This window comes from Bos mutus, chromosome 7, assembly GCF_027580195.1.
Source record: "Bos mutus isolate GX-2022 chromosome 7, NWIPB_WYAK_1.1, whole genome shotgun sequence".
Classification (NCBI taxonomy): domain Eukaryota; kingdom Metazoa; phylum Chordata; class Mammalia; order Artiodactyla; family Bovidae; genus Bos; species Bos mutus.
In genome coordinates, this window is record NC_091623.1 from 40,963,436 (window position 1) to 40,981,448 (window position 18,013).

Below are 18,013 nucleotides of genomic sequence, written 5' to 3' on the forward strand. Positions count from 1 at the left end.
GACTCTGCTTTTGAATATGCTATCTAGGTTGGTCATGATTTTCCTTCCAAGGAGTAAGCACCTTTTAATTTCATGGCTGCAATCACCTTCTGCAGTGATTTTGGAGCCTCAAAAAATAAAGTCTGACACTGTTTCTACTGTTTCCCCATCTATTTCCCATGGAGTGATGGGACCAGATGCCATGATCTTCATTTTCTGAATGTTGAGCTTTAAGCCAACTTTTTCACTCTCCTCTTTGACTTTCATCAAGAGGCTCTTTAGTTCCTCTTCACTTTCTGCCATAAGGGTGGTGTCATCTGCATATCTGACATTATTGATATTTCTCCCGGGAATCTTGATTCCAGCTTGTGCTTCTTCCAGTCCAGTGTTTCTCATGATGTACTCTGCATATAAGTTAAATAAGCAGTGTGACAATATACAGCCTTATTAATCATTAGTCAAGCTAAAACAGTCAATGTCTAATACACTATTTGATAAAAAGGATTTTCAAACCATTTATTAAAACCTACATGGGAGATCTGTACCTTTTATGCCTCCACAAGATGGCTACATGCAGTGATGGTGACTTGTGAATTGTATGCTGCTAAGTCGCTTCAGTCATGTCCGACTCTGCGACCCCAGAGATGACAGCCCACCAGGCTCCCCCGTCCCTGGGATTCTCCAGGCAAGAACACTGGAGTGGGTTGCCATTTCCTTCTCCAATGCATGAAAGTGAAAAGTGAAAGTGAAGTCGCTCAGTCGTGCCTGACTCTTAGCGACCTCGTGGACTGCAGCCTACCAGGCTCCTCCGTCTATGGGGTTTTCCAGGCAAGAGTACTGGAGTGGGGTGCCATTGCCTTCTCCATGAATTGTATAGAAAGAGACAAACAGTGGCTTCTCTCACGGTCTTTAGTAACCTGGATACCCTTCACTGGAGAGCTTGCAGCTGGACAAACATGTCCTTCAGCAACAGAATACAAAGCAACTATAAGGGACTAAAAATAACTGCGTGACACACAGCTGGGGCACATTATGAACCATTAGATAAAAAAAGGCCACAAATAAACTATCATCTGAGGAGCAGAGGGGAGAAGCATGTGCCTGATCCCTGCCCACAGCACAACCACAGGGGTGGGCGGATCTAAGCTGCCCGAAGCCTGCTGCACGTGTCTGCCTTCATGGTCGCCGCACGGAAGGGATCAGCCCGCCCTCTGCAGGGGTGAGCAAGGCCACCTGTTTCTACTTTGATTTCCTCCTGCTGCCTGAGTTCCCCATCCGGCCTCTTACCTATTTCTACCAGTTAGAGAGTCCAGGGACTAGAGTCAGCAACACCCAGACCACCTTAAAAGATGAAGAGAAAATGAAAATGAAGCCACATAATTTTGAGTGTTCTGCTATCAAATACAAAAACTCACTTGGTTGACTCTGCTGGGAAATCGCAACAATTAAATGCAGAGATTCAAATGGACTGCTAAACTGGATTTTTCCACATTTAGATCATTGTCAAGGAATAGCCATCATTTTTTCCTGAATCAGCAAACTGTGACATAAGAGTAAAAATGAGGTTTTTTTAATAAGCTAAATAGAACTTTAAGATTTAAATATCCTTTTATTCTCTGCTGCTGCTGCTAAGTTGCTTCAGTCATTTCCAACTCTGTGCGACCCCATAGACCAAAGCCCACCAGGCTCCCCCATCCCTGCAATTCTCCAGGCAAGAACACTGGAGTGGGTTGTCACTTCCTTCTCCAATGCATGAAAGTGAAAAGTGAAGGTGAAGTCACTCAGCCATGTCTGACTCTTAGCGACCCCATGGACTGCAGCTCACCAGGCTCCTCCGTCCTTGTGATTTTCCAGGCAAGAGTATTCTCTATGGTACCCCAAAATGCAGAGTACTGACTGAGTTTGTGGACTGAAATGGAAACAAAATCTTAGGTGAATAAAACTGAGCTTAAAGGCTAGATCAGAAGACTTTGAAATTGATTTTTAAAAATAAAGTCTTAATTCTGAAATGAAAGGTTAAAAAAAAAATCATTACTGACATCAACTATTTCGAAGACCTGCTCCCGCCTCCACTCTTGATACAATCTCTTGGCGTATCCAGCACCCACTAGAGTATCGTCTGCAACAAGGCACGTATTCTCTACCACATTCCAGAGATGATTTTCAATAATTTAAACAGACTCTGAAAATTTATCTTGCATATTTATCTGAAGTGGGCAAGTAAATAGCCTGTTTTTACCTTCTACTTCAGACATGATTTTTATATTAAATGATATCTACCCTTAAATTTATTTTAGTTCACAAAACATCTGCAATCTAGTTTCTGTTATCCCCACCCTGAGGCACTCTTTCCAAGGCTGACAATGATTTCCAGATGGACAATTCCACTATCAGTGTTTCTGTACTGGTCTCCCTGATCCCTGCTCTATAGTTACTGATTTCACCATTCCTTCTGGAAATAAGTCTTTCTCACTCCTCACGTTTCTCCCTTGGCCTGTCTCCCTGCCTCTGTGCCGTCTCCTCCTCAGACGCTTGCCTGGGGTAGTGGATAAATGTGCAAGTGCAGGAATCAGCTAACTTTAAGTTCTGTCTCCAGTGCCACAGACTGAATCTGTCACAGTGCAAACTGCCTACCTTGCAGCCGCCTCAGTTTCCTCATATGTAAAGTGTCTTCTGCTAGTGACTCACTAGTCAAGGGAAGAGTACAAGTCATTAGTGCTTGTTCTGTGTGCAATACTCTAACTAATCACATACATACAATAAAGACCTTACACATAAAGAATTATATAATTAATACACCACATGGTACGGATAGAAATGATAATTGTTAAATCTGGGGTCATAAGAAAAGGAAGATTCATCTACTATGCTCTCAACTCTTCTGCATGATTAAAGCTTTTATAGTCATATATGCATTGTGCTGTGCTTAGTCACTCAGTCACGTCTGACTCTTTGTGACCCTACGGACTGTAGCCCACCAGGCTCCTCTGTCCATGGGATTCTCCAGGCCAGAATACTGGAGTGGGTTGCCATGCCCTTCTCCAGGGAATCTTCCCGACCCAGGGATCAAACCCAGGTCTCTGACACTGCAGGTGGATTCTTTACCATCTGAGCCACCAGGAAGGCCCATGTGATACACACACACATGTACACAAACACACACACACATATATACATACATGTGTATATATATTTTGGTCACAGCAAGTGTTTTACAGGATCTTAGTTCCCCTTCCAGGGATTGAACCGTGGACTCTGGCAGTAAAAGTGCCATGTGCTAACCATTGGACCACCAGGGAATTTCTTATAATAAAAATTTTATAAGTACTGATTGACAATCACATATATTTAATCATTTTTTACAGCATTTAATTAAAAATTACAAAGTAACCATAGTTACATAGATACAGTATATATCTATTTCTTTAAATGCTAATAAACCAAAAAAGACATAATATCTAACTATTTCAATACCAAAAGAATAACCCTCACACTTGAACAAAAACTATTTTAAAAATTCTAATAAAATTATTTAGTTTATCATTTTCTTTTTTTTTAAGTTTATTTAGAAAGTATCATAGTGTAAACAAACTGTACCACTTTGATTTTCTTTTAAAACAAGACTCAATGCAAAGCTGAAGCCACTCATGAGGATTGTGCTTCTCTAGAAAGTTGGTTTTTTTTTTTTAAAGAATATCATTTTCTTTTATTCTTATGCTCATTCTTTCTCTCCAGAAAACCTTTATGTGTTTATAAAGTTACCGCTTTACACCTTTTTAAAATTTCCACAGTCTTATCAGATCTTATATAAATACATTTTAAGACTGCCCAAGGTAGAGGATTTGGGTCTGTATGAGAAAATAAATTCATAGGGAGATCTCACCTGTAAGAATCCTAGATGAAACTATAAGGAAACCAAATCCAACACCACCAATAAAAATAAAAGTTCTTTATAACTGAGAAAGGTCAACCTCAAAAGAGCAAAGATAATGTAATACTATAAAATCTATTGTTATAAGCCATAACATTGATGGATTTTAGGTGAAAAAGAAAATATTTTTTTATATGACAAAGAATAGTTCAATTAAATCCAGTTTTCACTCATGGTTATAAAATAGAAACTTTACAAGTCAGCAGCTTTACTCAATTTAGTTAAAGGTGTCTAGGAAAATCTAAAAGAAACATGATAATTAACAGGAAAAATTTAGAAGCTTTATCTAAAAAGCCAAGAACAATACAAAGATATCCATATTATTGCCACTCTTCAAAATTTTATAGTTAGTCCTAATCAACAAATGGAGGAGGAAATGGCAACCCGCTCCAGTGTTCTTGCCTAGAGAATCCCATGGACAGAGCAGTCTGGTGGGCTACAGTCCATGGGGTCAAGAGAGTCGGACACGCCTGAGTGACTGACACACAGCCAACAAAAATAAAAGGAAAAAAGGGGCATAAACATGGGGAAAGAGGACAGTATGTGTGAAAAAGAGTTACATAAAAATCTCAAGAATACATGTACAAAATGTAGATTACTACTACTACTACTACTACTAAGTCGCTTCAGTCGTGTCCGACTCTGTGTGACCCCACGGACTGCAGCCCACCAGGCTTCTCCATCCATTGGATTCTCCAGGCAAGAACACTGGAGTGGGTTGCCATTTCCTTCTCCAATACATGAAAGTGAAAAGTGAAAGTGAAGTCCCTCAGTTGTGTCTGACTCTTAGCGACCCCATGGACTGCAGCCTACCAGGCTCCTCCATCCATGGGATTTTCCAGGCAAGAGTACTGGAGTGGGGTGTCATTGCCTTCTCCCATTCAATTTTAAAAGACGAATCAATAAAAATTACTGATAGGGGTTTCAGTTTCAGAAAAGATGACTAATTAACATAGACTTAGGATCCTGTCTTTTAAAGCAACTTTGTAGGACTAAGAAGGAAACTTGAAATCTAAGAAAAAAGGGAAAACACCCTGAGCTAATCTACAGGGGGAAATGAATTACTAGGAACTGGTTGTATATGTGTAGACAAAGAAGTAGTTAGCCAGCGTGGCTCTGAGAAAATAAATTAGCAAAACATAGTGTAAGCTATGCTTTAACTGTTTACAAGTCCAGTAGGAAACAAAAAGAAAACCAGCAAAGGTACAGAAGATGTAAACAATATATGATGGACACAGAGGATTCCGCATTTAATCAGAGAATATTATCTTTCCCAAGCACAAGTACAATTTTCTAAAAATTCTAGCCTAAAGCAAGTCTTAAATTACCAAGAATAGGTAATTTATGAGTAGATAATCCTGACATCAAAACACAATCAAATTAAAAGTAAAAAAAATTAATTAAAACTCTATGTTGTGGAGGTTGCAATTCTAAGTCACCTGTGGGACAAAAATAATGGAATTCAAGAACACTTAAAACTAAATGATAATAAAAATATCACACATAAAAACTTGTGAAATGCAACAAAAGTAGCTTTTACCTCAAACAAAGAAAAAGCTAAAAAATTAGCTCACCTAAGATATAAGAAAAATAAGAAGATATACTCCCCAAAAGTTGAAGAGAATTAAGAACAAAAATTAATGATATACAGAACAAAATCTTAGAGGAAAGAAAAATCAACACGTATACTCAAAATCATTAATCTTCAAGAATATTCAAATTAGGCCCACAATTATATTTTCTGTTCAAATAGAAGGACTAACATTTTTTAAAAATTAACAATATTAGGTTTTGTGATGTGTAGAACAATGGAACTCTCATACGTTGCCACAGGAGTGAAAATAAGCCGTAAACTTCTTGGAAATCCATTTCCATCTTAGAAAGGTAATCATACACCTGTCCCTTGACCCAGAAAGTTCACTCCAAAAGAAATGTTTCAAAAAGATATGTATGAGGATGTTTACAGGATTATTATTCACAACAGCTTCAAACTGGAAACAATTCAAACATCCATCAGTAGGAGAATGGACAAGCTTGTGATCTGTTTATGTGATAGGATTCTTCCCCAGTAATAATAAAAAAAGGATTGCAACAGGCAACAGAAGTAGATTACGTCGCGTGGAAGAAGGCAAATACAGAAGTGCACATAGTGCACGATGCCTTATACGAAGTCCAGCAACAGGCAAAACCGTGTCATGGTTTGGATCCAAGGGCGCGTGAGAATGGGGCTAGAGGAGGGACTGAACAGACATGTGAAGCGTTGGGGTAACATGGGTGGACGCACGTATCAAAGCGGAATGCAGTTTTCAAAATGGTACAACGATACCTCCCATACTGAGTACTGTCCTGCGCGTAACGTGGCTGGTCGCTGTCCCAAAAGAGATGGAATCGAATCCACTCTCCCCACACCTCTGGGCTTCACACAGGGACTTGACTGACACAGCAGAGCAGAATACTACTCTGGGACACCCGACCTTAGAGAAGCCCTTGCAGCGTCCTCCTCGGTCTCCTGGCTGTGCTCTCAGAGCCCAGCCCACAGGCTCAGAGGCCAGCACCATGCGGAAAGCACGCGCAAGCCGGCGGGCCACAGCTCTCCCCGCAGGCCCCGCGGGCCCGCCGCTGACCGCACACAGGAACCGCAGGCAAGGCAGCGAGCCTTCCATCCTGGTCAAGGCCTCAGGAGGCCGAGGCCTCGGCTGACATTTAGGTGAAATCACAGGCCAGAGCCCACGTAAGACTCACCCAGCTGCAAACAACCAACTCCAGGACCGAAACTCGGGAAAATTTCAGCCCCTGAGTTTCAGTGATGGTTGCCAGCAACCGGCACCCAAGTGCACTCACTGACGTGTACAACGAACATTAGTGCACTTCACGATATGCAACTTTGACCCCAGTGAATGATGGTAAGAGAGTACATTAGAATTAGGTTTAGTGACGTTTAACAGGAGTAAAATGACAACGTAAATGAAATCACAGGATAGAGGTATTTCTCCCCAATGTTAAAAAAAAATTAAGTCTAAATCTACACAATTTAGGATCTGTCTGTCAGTTTCACAGCTCTAAGAAACCAAGCTCCTGTAAACAGGCCTGTCATGGAGACTGGTAGGCCTACCTTGCTTCAGCTTGTTCCCCAGTTCAACCCAAGTGTCAGTCACCCAGTCATGTCCGACTCTTTGCGACCCCATTGACGGTAGCCCACCAGGCTCCTCTGTCCATGGGGATTCTCCAGGCAAGAATACTGGAGTGGGCTGCCATTTCCTTCTCCAGGGGATCTTCCCCACCCAGGGATCAAACCCAGATCCCCCGCATTGCAGGCAGATTCTTTCCCAGCTGAAGCACCAGGAAGTTCATGCAGCATCAAGTCACTGGGGAGGCACCACCAGTCACTCTACCCCTTTCTTCAAGGGAGTGCTGCTAATCCAGGCTCCTTTGCATCCCTCCTCCTCTTCTCCTAAATCGGGATGCCATTATCTTTGTCTTAAAGGAACACAATGGCTGCTTACCTCCCAGTCTCCTTTGGATTTCTTTTCCTCTAGGCTCACCTTCTACGTGACTGCCAGAGTAACTATTCCAGACATAAATTTCCTGATCATTTTTCGCTTCTTCCATCCCCACTGCCGTCAAACCCAAGTGTGTGCGCCCTGTGCACAGTGAGGCCACACTGAGAAGCTTGATTTTGGAGCAGAGAAAGGCTGATCGCAGGCCCCGGGCACGGGGAGCAAGCCTTCACACTCGCCTAATCAGCACCTCCCTCGGTCTGTGCCTCAGAAGCCAGAGAGGTTGAGGACGTGAGAAGCCTTTTTCCTGCCAACAAGAAATGGGGGACACAGACAGGCTTTGTACCCAGGAGGGTCCCATAGCGTCCTGTCTGGTTTTAGCATGAGGGAAAAGGGAGGACACGTAAAGCACGTCCCTTTGGAACTAGTTAAGAGATTAAAGACGTTTAATTTGTAAAAGAGAGTATGGGTGGTGGGGCATCCTTGATGCCTTTCTCTCCCATTTAGTTGGTACTTCTCTATGCTGAGGAAATAAGTAATGCTTTTCCCTTTCTTTGTTATCTGAATATCTCCAAGGCAGAAAGGTGCAACTGCCTGAAGGCACTGGCTTTTTCCTTACCTAAACACACACGCACACAAAGTTAGTCCCTGAAGAGCTTGCATGGGGTGCCCTGTAGGAGGAAGAAGGCTCCTGGAGATTGTGGGGACCGTGGCAACGCCACAGAAAAGAGACCCACACGGACACAGAGGCTGCACTTCTTTTCCTACACGACAGTGGGTTCATCAATGCTCACCGACGTACTTCATACCAGAAACTAAGAGACGGCTGCATAAACCACAGAGCCAGCCTGGGCCAGAAAAGCCCAAGACAGCGACAGTACACTGACCCGAAGCTTTTCCAGCGGACCCCGAGGGCAGAGTCCTCCCACATGAGCGCCAAAGGGTGGGCGCAGGGCCGCCGCCTCAAGACGGCGTTCAGCTCTCTGCCCAGAGGGCTCCCTGCGATGCTGGGCACCCTTACCACAGCTGTGAAGGAGCTTAAGAGCCCGCGCACGCTCTGGCTGTTTCTGAAACTCACCGCCCCTTTGCCTGAATTCTGATGACTACACACCTCTCCCCAGGTGGGTTCGTTAGTGGTCGAGAACCTGCCTGCCAGTTTGGGAGATGTAAGAGATGTGGGTCTGATCCCTGGGTCAGGAATATTCCCCTGGAGGAGGGCATGGCCACCCACTCCAGTGTTCCTGCCTGGAGAATCCCATGGACACAGGAGCCTGGCGGGCTGTGCTCCACAGGGTCGCAGAGTCAGACAGGGCTGAAGCGGCTCAGCACTCAGCACACACACCTCTCACCTTTCAGAAAGCTTCCAGCTTCCTCCATGAGGGAGAAGAGGTCTTTAGGGCATGATCTCTCCCATCCCCATTCCTTGACCTATGAACAAATTTTCTGCTCTGCTTTGCCAAACCTGGTCTTCTTCAATAGGCCCGAATGACACCAGGCAAGGAAGACCCTTGAAAGCTGAAACTCCAATACTTTGGCCACCTGTTGTGAAGAACTGACATTAGAAAAGACCCTGATGCTGGGAAAGATTGAAGGCAGGAGGAGAAGGGGAGGACAGAGGATGAGATGGTTGGATGGCATCACCAACTCAATGGACATGAGTTTGAGCAAGCTCCAGGAGTTCGTGATGGACAGCGAGGTCTGGGCTGCTGCAGTCCATGGGGTCACAAAGAGTCGGACATGACAGTTACTGAACCGAACTGAAGGAAAGACCCTAATTGGAGTCTACCTGATCCGAGAGGGTCAGTAACAGAAAGATGTTTCCTGAGACTGGAATGGAGGTTACAGGTCATTCAGAGCAACTCCTTTATTGTAGCAGCACCGCCAGGAACACAGAAGCAGCACAGAAGCAATATCTGGCCACTGAGTATGGATGGACTGGACCCCACAGCACAGCAGGGTTAGGAAAATCTTCTGCTGGCCTCGCTGTGGTTCAGAAAAGATGACAAAACAGAGGAGACACTCTGGATGCAACATGTGGCCAAATGTTCCGTGGTGCCCCTCCAGTGCTTCGCTGATACAAGAGCACCCAGGACTTTTGTATAACCCCAGGGGAGAGACAGGCTTAACAGAAACTAAGACTGAATATCCAGTCAGAATAGAGGTTTGGAGGGTATACAATCAATTCAAGTATGGGAACATTTCCCACACACGTAAGTCCCTCAACTATGATTCATAACTACTTCATGTCTTTTTATCTTAGTACCAGTAAATAAAGTACTTGACATTTTCCCAGAAATAATAAATAAATATAATCCATAATTAACATGAAATAGTAATATTCAAAACACTGAAAACTGAAGTGGTTAAAGTATTCACATATGATTTAGAAAGCCTTGGGCAATGAGGAAAATGAAGTGAAAGGTACCATTAAGGTCTAAACACGAACCATTCTCATTCACTTCTCATCAGTCATTTATTCAGAAAACCTGCAGTGAACTGACATTTAAATGACAGTCTTGTTCTGACTTGGTTAAATATCTTAAATCTCAGTTATTCACTGAAGGGATTTCGTTCTAAAAATGAAACCAGAGAATCTCATACATGTGCCTTCAGGAAAATAAGACTTAAGAACTGAGAGACTGTTTTCTCATAAATGCCCAACTGACAGAAAATCAGAACTTGTCTTCTGATCAATGAATATCCACAAAGAATCTTTCCCCCATTCTCAATCCATGAATGTACTGATCAGACTCTGGCTGGACTTCCCCCTCTTTGGACTCTTTCCACAAAATATACAGCCCACGCCAAACCCTCAGTAGACTCCCCTGTAGCTTGCTATGGTTTGCATTTTCCGAATTACAATTCCTCTACCATTCAATAAAGTCAACTGCTGGCAATTCCAGCTTGCATCAGTTTACCTCTTTATTTAGGATAATACCCAATATAGGAAGCCATTTGGCTTTGATGCAAACTACTCACATGATGAATAGTTTGTGGAAGAATGGCAAAAATGGATATAATTGTCCCTGAATTATTGTATTGGATTTCTGCTGTGTGCCAGCGCTCTATAAACATCATTGACACTGGACTGAAGCTGAGCGGAGCCTTGTGGGACCCCAGGCACCGAGGCCCTTTTGGCCCCTGTTTCTTGTAGGCCCCTGTTTCTTGTTTTCTTGTAGACTCCAGCCCTTAGGACCTTCCCTGAGTTTCAAAGGGCAGATTCAACAGTTGCTGATCAAGGAGGACCAGCCAAGAAACCACCTGGAGCACGATTAAAGGGACCAGAGAGGTTCATCAAGATTAGGAGACCAGACCTCCTGAGATGAGACCAAGGGCCTGCAAGCCCTAGTGAAGCTTCAAACCTTTGCCACCTGATGTGAAGAGCCGACTCACCGGAAAAGACCCTGATGCTGGGAAAGACTGAAACAAAAACAGAAGAGGTGGCACAGGAGGAGATGGTTGGATGGCATCATTGACTCAATGGACATGAGTTTGAGCAAACTCCAGGAGATAGTGAAGGACAGGGAAGCCTGGCATGCTGCAGTCGATGGGGTCACAAAGAGTTGGACATGACTTAGTGACTGAACAACAACAAAGCCCTACTCAAACCCTAATCTTGTTAGAGACCCCATCTTTGAACCATCATTATAGAAGCCTTCATCAAATCCTCCTGGGTTGAAAAACAGTTTTTCAAGGCAAGAGCCGGCTGTGCCCCCACTTTGCCTGGCAAAGTAATAAAACTAACCTTTCTACTTCACCCAAAACTCTTGTTTCCGATTTGATTGCTCACCCATGTACAAGACAGGCTGAGCTTTCAGTAACAGGATCTACAGAACATATTTAAGTATGAATTCGATATGCTTTGTACCTACCGATCTGGCATAGACTCGGAATTTAAGTTTTTAACATTAATCCCTAGTGTATTTTTTTTAAGCTCCAATTGAAACAAAGTTGGAAAAGTATGTTTTAAAAAACAATTTCTGAGAACTATACAAAATTACAGTAAGGCTTTGGCTTGGTAACCTACACTAGAAAACACAAGATTTAGACTCTAACCTTAAGAAATAAACAGTGGTTATTGACCAAAGATAACCAAAAAGATAGAATCCATTCAGATACATTGTTGAGATAAGGTTACAAAGCAGGGGGGAAGGAAGATACTACCATTACCTTGTGTGTTAGTTGCTCAGTCCTGTCAGACTCTTAGCAGCCCCATGGACTGTAGCCCACCAGGCTCCTCTGTCCATGGGGTTCTCCAGGCAAGAATACTGGAGTGGGTGCCATCTACTTCTCCAACCATCACCTTACCTCTTCCTGGAAATTTTTCCTAAGAGATAACTTGTGCTCTTTTATCAAGATTAACTGCTTTTTAAAAAATCCTTGCATCTCACATTCTCAAGGATTTTTCCCTGGACCCTTACTTGCCAAACACTTGAAATTTTTTGAAATTTCGAAGTCTGCGAGAGGGGAGGGGAGCGCATCTCGCCAAGTCTGTAAGGACTTGGAAACTGCCCAGAGTGGAAAGCAGGATTCAAAGCTAAGGATTCCCGCAGGACAAGGAAGTCCGAGTGCAGAGGAAACGAAAAGAATTCCCCGATTAACAGCAACGGGAAAGCTGCCCAGCATAAAGCCACGTCCCCATCCCCAGCCTATCCGCTCTCCCTGCTGCAGGGCTCCCCTGGGTGCCTGGGGGCTCAGATGGTGAGCCTGAGCGGGAAGCGCGGCAGCGAGCTCCTCCAGACAGCAGGGCCAAGGAACCCGAGGGGGAAGGCTCGGTGCCCCGACCTGTGGACTTCCGGGCGGCCGGGGTGGCGGACGCGGCTATAACCTCAGCTCGCGAGGGATCAGAAGCAGCTCACCCGGGGCTCGCGCCTGCGCGGACCGGCGGGTTGCTAAGGACGCGATAAGAAGCACTCAGAGCCGGAAGGCCGCCAATTTAGAAACAGGTGACCAGGCTTAGCCAATCAGCGCCCGCCGGGGAAGGCCGACTTCTTTAGGGTCAGCTGACCACCGCTAGCCAATCAAGGCTCGCCAGGGAAGGCCGGCCCCTTTAGGGTCAGCTGACCAGGGCTGGGCTGGAGGAAGGGAAAGGTGGAATCAAAATTGCTGGGAGAAATATCAATAACCTCAGATATGCAGATGACACCACCCTTATGGCAGAAAGCAAAGAACTAAAGAGCCTCTTGATGAACGTGAAACAGAAGAGTGAAAAAGTTGGGTTAAAGCTCAACATTCAGAAAACTAAGATCATGGCATCCGGTCCCATCATTTCCTGGCAAGTAGATGGGGAAGCTGTGGAAATAGTGCTGACTTTATTTCGGGGGGCTCCAAAATCACTACATATGGTGGTTGCAGCCATGAAATTAAAAGATGCTGACTCTTTGGAAGAAAAGTTATGACCAACCTAGACAGCATATTAAAAAGCAGAGATGTCACTTTGTCAACAAAGGTCCCTCTAGTCAAGGCTATGGTTTTTCCAGTACTCACCTACTGATGTGAGAATTGGACTATAAAGAAAGCTGAGCACTGAAGAACTGATGCTTTAGAATGGTGGTGTTGGAGAAGACTCTTGAGACTCCCTTGGACTGCAAGGAGATCCAACCAGTCCACCCTAAAGGAGACCAGTCCTGGGTGTTCATTGGAGGGACTGATGTTGAAGCTGAACCCCCAGTACTTTGGCCACCTGATGCAAAGAGCTGACTCATTTGAAAAACCTGATGCTGGGAAAAATTGAGGGCAGGAGGAGAAGGGGACGACAGAGGATGAGATGGTTCTATGGCATCATCTACTCCATGGACTTGGGTTTGGGTAAACTCCGGGAGTTGGTGATGGACAGGGAGGCCTGGCGTGCTGCAGTCCATGGGGTTGCAAAGAGTCGGACATGACTGAGCGACTGAACTGAACTGAACAGGGCTAGCCAGTCAGAGTCTGCCAAGAAAGTTTGGTTCAATTCAGAAGCTCAGGCCTGTCCAACTCTTCGCAACCCCATGGACTGCAGAACTCCAGGCCTCAATGTCCATCACCAACTCCCGGAGTCCACCCAGACCCATGTCCATTGAGTCAGTGATGCCATCCAACCATCTCATCCTCTGTCGCCCCCTTCTCCTCCCACCTTCAATCTTTCCCAGCATCAGAGTCTTTTCAGATGAGTCAGTTCTTTGCACGAGGTGGCCAAAGTATTGGGGTTTCAGCTTCAGCATCAGTCCTTCCAATGAACACCCAGGACTGATCTCCTTCAGATGGACTAGTTGGATCTCTCTGCAGTTCAAGGGACTCTTAAGAGTCTTCTCCAACACCACAGTTCAAAAGCATCAATGCTTCTGTGCTCAGCTTTCTTTATAATCCAACTATCACATCCATACATGACTATTGGAAAAACAATAGCTTTGACTAGACGGACTTTTGTTGGCAAAGTAATGCCTCTGCTTTTTAATATGCTGTCTAGGTTGGTCATAACTTTCCTTCCAAAGAGTCAGCGTCTTTTAATTGCATGGCTGCAGTCACCATCTGCAGTGATTTTGGAGCCCAAAACAGTAAAGTCTGCCACTGTTTCCCCATCTCTTTGCCATAAAGTGATGGAACCGGATGCCATGATCTTAGTTTTCTGAATGTTGAGCTTTAAGCCAACTTTTTCACTCTCCTCTATCACTTTCAGCTAGAGGCTCTTTAGTTCTTCTTCGCTTTCTGCCATAAGGGTGGTGTCATCTGCATATCTGAGGTTATTGATATTTCTCCTGGCAGTCTTGATTCCAGCTTGTGCTTCATCCAGCCCAGCATTTCTCATGATGTACTTTGCATATAAGAATCCTTCTCAGTTAGGATCATGGATTTTAAAGAAAGGTTTCCAGGTGGTTCTATACATACTAACTATAAGGGGGAAATTTTAAACACAAAGAAATGCCTAGTTTTAAATGTAGTATCCCTCCCAAAAAAGAAATTTGTATATTTATAAAAATTTCTATGTCTAGTAATGGGTAAACAGTTTAAAATACTCTACTAAATTTCACAAGGGTTTTACTAAGAGCAATTCTGATTCAATTTAAAGCTAAGGAACAGGGATTGTCCTAGTGAAATAAATTGCCTTAAAAAATTAAGAACTTCCAAAGAAAATGCAACTAATCCTGATGAACTACATCAGTCCTGAATTGTTTCTGTTCATAATAGGCACCAAATAAGTCTTTTAATGTTTTAAACTACATTTTGATTCTTGAAACAAAAATTATTGGTCCAAATCCATAGACTGCCTCGAGTGAACTCTAATATAAACTATCAGCTTTGGATGATTATGATTATGATGTGTCAATATAAGTTCATCAGTTGTAACAAATTACGACTCTGATTGGAGCATTCATGGGGGTGGCCCTCCATTAGGGGAAGTGATGAGTGTATATGAGAAATCACTCTACCCTCCTCTTAATTTTGCTGTGAACCTAGAAACACTAAAAATAGTAATACTACAGACTGCAAAAATAAAGTATTTGCAAACAATAACTTAAAAGCAGTTCTGATCCCAGGCTTCTCAGAAACACATCCTCCTAACAGAGCAGTAAGTTGAGGATAAGAACAAAAGTGAAGTTGAGAGAGACTGTAAAGGGTATTTCTTAGCAGATTCTGGAGTGCTAACTCAGTTTCCAAAAGAGAGAAAATATAAATAATATTTAAAAATTAGTATGGAGGAAACTTCTTTGAGACAAAAAAAAAAAAAAAACTTGAAATAGCGATGTGTATGTGTGTGTTTTAGGAGTGAAAAATGAAATGATTTTAAAGTTCATTTGGAAAACTAAATGGCAAGTTAGCCAAAAAGGTTACAAAAAGGAAGCAAGCACAGAAGGGCTTGTCTTCAGTTCAGTTCAGTCACTCAGTCGTGTCTGACTCTGCGACCCCATGAATCGCAGCATGCCAGGCCTCCCTGTCCATCACCAGCTCCCAGAGTTCACCCAGACTCACGTTGAGTCAGTGATGCCATCCAGCCATCTCATCCTCTGTCATCCCCTTCTCCTGCCCCCAATCCCTCCCAGCATCAGAGTCTTTTCCAATGAGTCAACTCTTCACATGAGGTGGCCAAAGTACTGGAGTTTCAGCTTTAGTATCATTCCTTCCAAAGAAATCCCAGGGCTGATCTCCTTCAGAATGGACTGGTTGGATCTCCTTGCAGTCCAAGGGACTCTCAAGACTCCTCCAACACCACAGTTCAAAAGCATCAATTCTTCGGCGTTCAGCCTTCTTCACAGTCCAACTCTCACATCCACATACTATAACTTACTGTGAGAATGATTTATTAGTCCACATAATACATTAGAAATAAAATATTTTAAATATCTTCAGATCCCATCCTCAAAAATGGTAGCTGCATCACAGTACCTAATTCAGTGACTCAAACATAGTACATGCTTAATAAATAGTGTTGGGTGAATTCCTGAATAGAAATGTAGATGATTTTCATTTCATCCTGTGAGCCAAATTTATTGACTGTCAGAATTTCTGAGTGAAAATACTAATATAAATGAATAACCTGTTTGTTCTATACTTTTGTTTAGCAGAATATTTTTCCAACTCTTGAAAGTTGTCAAAATAGTCTGCTAATCTTCACTTGTATTTTTACTCACATCTAAGTGAATTAAAAAAAAAATTAGTTTCTCAGTCCTGTCTGACTCTTTGTGACCCCGTTGACTCTAGACCACCAGTGTCTTCTGTCCATGGAATTCTCCAGGCAAGAATACGGGGCTGAGTAGGCATTCCTTTCTCCAGGGGATCTTCCTGACCTAGGGATCAAACCCAGGTCTCCTGAAATGCCAGCAGATTCCTTACTCTCTGAGCCACCACGGAAGTTCCAGGTGAATAATAATTGGACTCAAAATATTTATTAAACTATTTCATGGTTTAAATATTTCTATCATATGATTATTTTCCAAAAAACAAATCCTTCACATCTATTTACTAAGGAAGAAGGTAAAAATTTTAATCTATATAATTCTATTAATGTTTGTATGAAAATGTTCCTAATTATTAATGTTTAGTGCTTACAATATCTTCTATCCATTACTTGTTATATGATGGTTTAAATGTTGTGACTTCAAAATATGAACATGAATTGTTTGATAACCCTCCCTTCTAAAGAGGAAGCCAGACCCCTTGCCCTTGCATTGGATTTAGTGACTCACTTCTGGATAACAGAATGCAGCAGGAGTGATGAGGTGGGATAAGGTCATAAAAGACTGTGTGGCTTCGTCTCTGTTGTCTTGGATCACTTGCTCTGAGAAGGAGTCAGCTGTCTCGTTATGCAGACACTCAGGAAGTTCTATGGAGAGATGCACCGGGCAAGATATTCAGAGCCCTCGTGATATCAAACCGGCAAGAATTCCATAATTAGCCGAGCAAGCTGTCTTAGAAATGGATCCTCCTGTTCCAATCAAGCCCAGTCAAGTCTAAGATGACTGGACCCCAAGTTGAAGTCTTGACAGCAAATTCGTGAGAGACCCTGAGCCGGAACTACTAATCTAAGCCACTTTCAGATCCTCAAACTACAGAAACTCAGTTCAGTTCAGTTCAGTCACTCAGTCGTGTCCGACTCTTTGTGACCCCATGGACTGAAGCACGTCAGGCCTCCCTGTCCATCACCAACTCCCGGAGTTTACCAAAACTCATGTCCATTGAGTTGGTGATGCCATCCAACCATCTCATCCTCTGTTGTCCCCTTCTCCTCCTGCCCTCAATCTTTCCCAGCATCAGGGTCTTTTTTCCAATGAGTCAACTCTTCTCATGAGGTGGCCAAAGTACTGGAGTTTCAGCTTCAGCATCAGTCCATCCAATGAACACCCAGGACTGATCTCCTTTAGAATGGACTGGTTGGATCTCCTTGCAGTCCAAGGGACTCTCAAGAGTCTTCTCCAACACCACAGTTCAAAAGCATCAATTCTTTGGCACTCAGCTTTCTTTATAGTCCAACTCTCACATCCATACATGACCACTGGAAAAACCATAGCCTTGACTGGATGGACCTTTGTTGACAAAGTGATGTCTCACTCCAGAAACTACAAGACAATAAATATTTTAAGCTGCTTTTTTGGGGAGTAATTTGTTTTGACAAAACAGAGAACCAATACAAATATTACACTGATATTCTCATAAAAGACATATTGGCCATTCTTTTTAAATGCTACAGAGAATTAAGTACATTAATTTCTAAGTGATGTCTTTCTTAAACTAGTTTGAAGACTTGCATTCTGTACCTTTTCAACATTATTATTTTAGAAAGATTTTGAAGAAATATATGATGGAAGGGCTTTATTAGTGCTTTGCACGCATGCTGAATCGCCAGTCATGTCTGACTCTTTTGATCCCATGGACTGTAGCCTGCCCACCAGGCTCCTCTGTCCATGGAATTCTCCAGGCTAAAATATTGGAAGTGGGTTTCCATTTCCTCCTCCAGGAGATCTTCCCAACCCAGGGATGGAACCCGAGTCTCTTGCATCTTCTGCATTGGCAGATGGGTTCTTTACCACTGAGCTGCATGGGAAGCCTGGTAGTGCTCTAGAGACTGTTGATTAACTGCTATGGACAGATTTAATAATCTAAAAAATTTTATTGCTGTGTCCCATAACTAAAT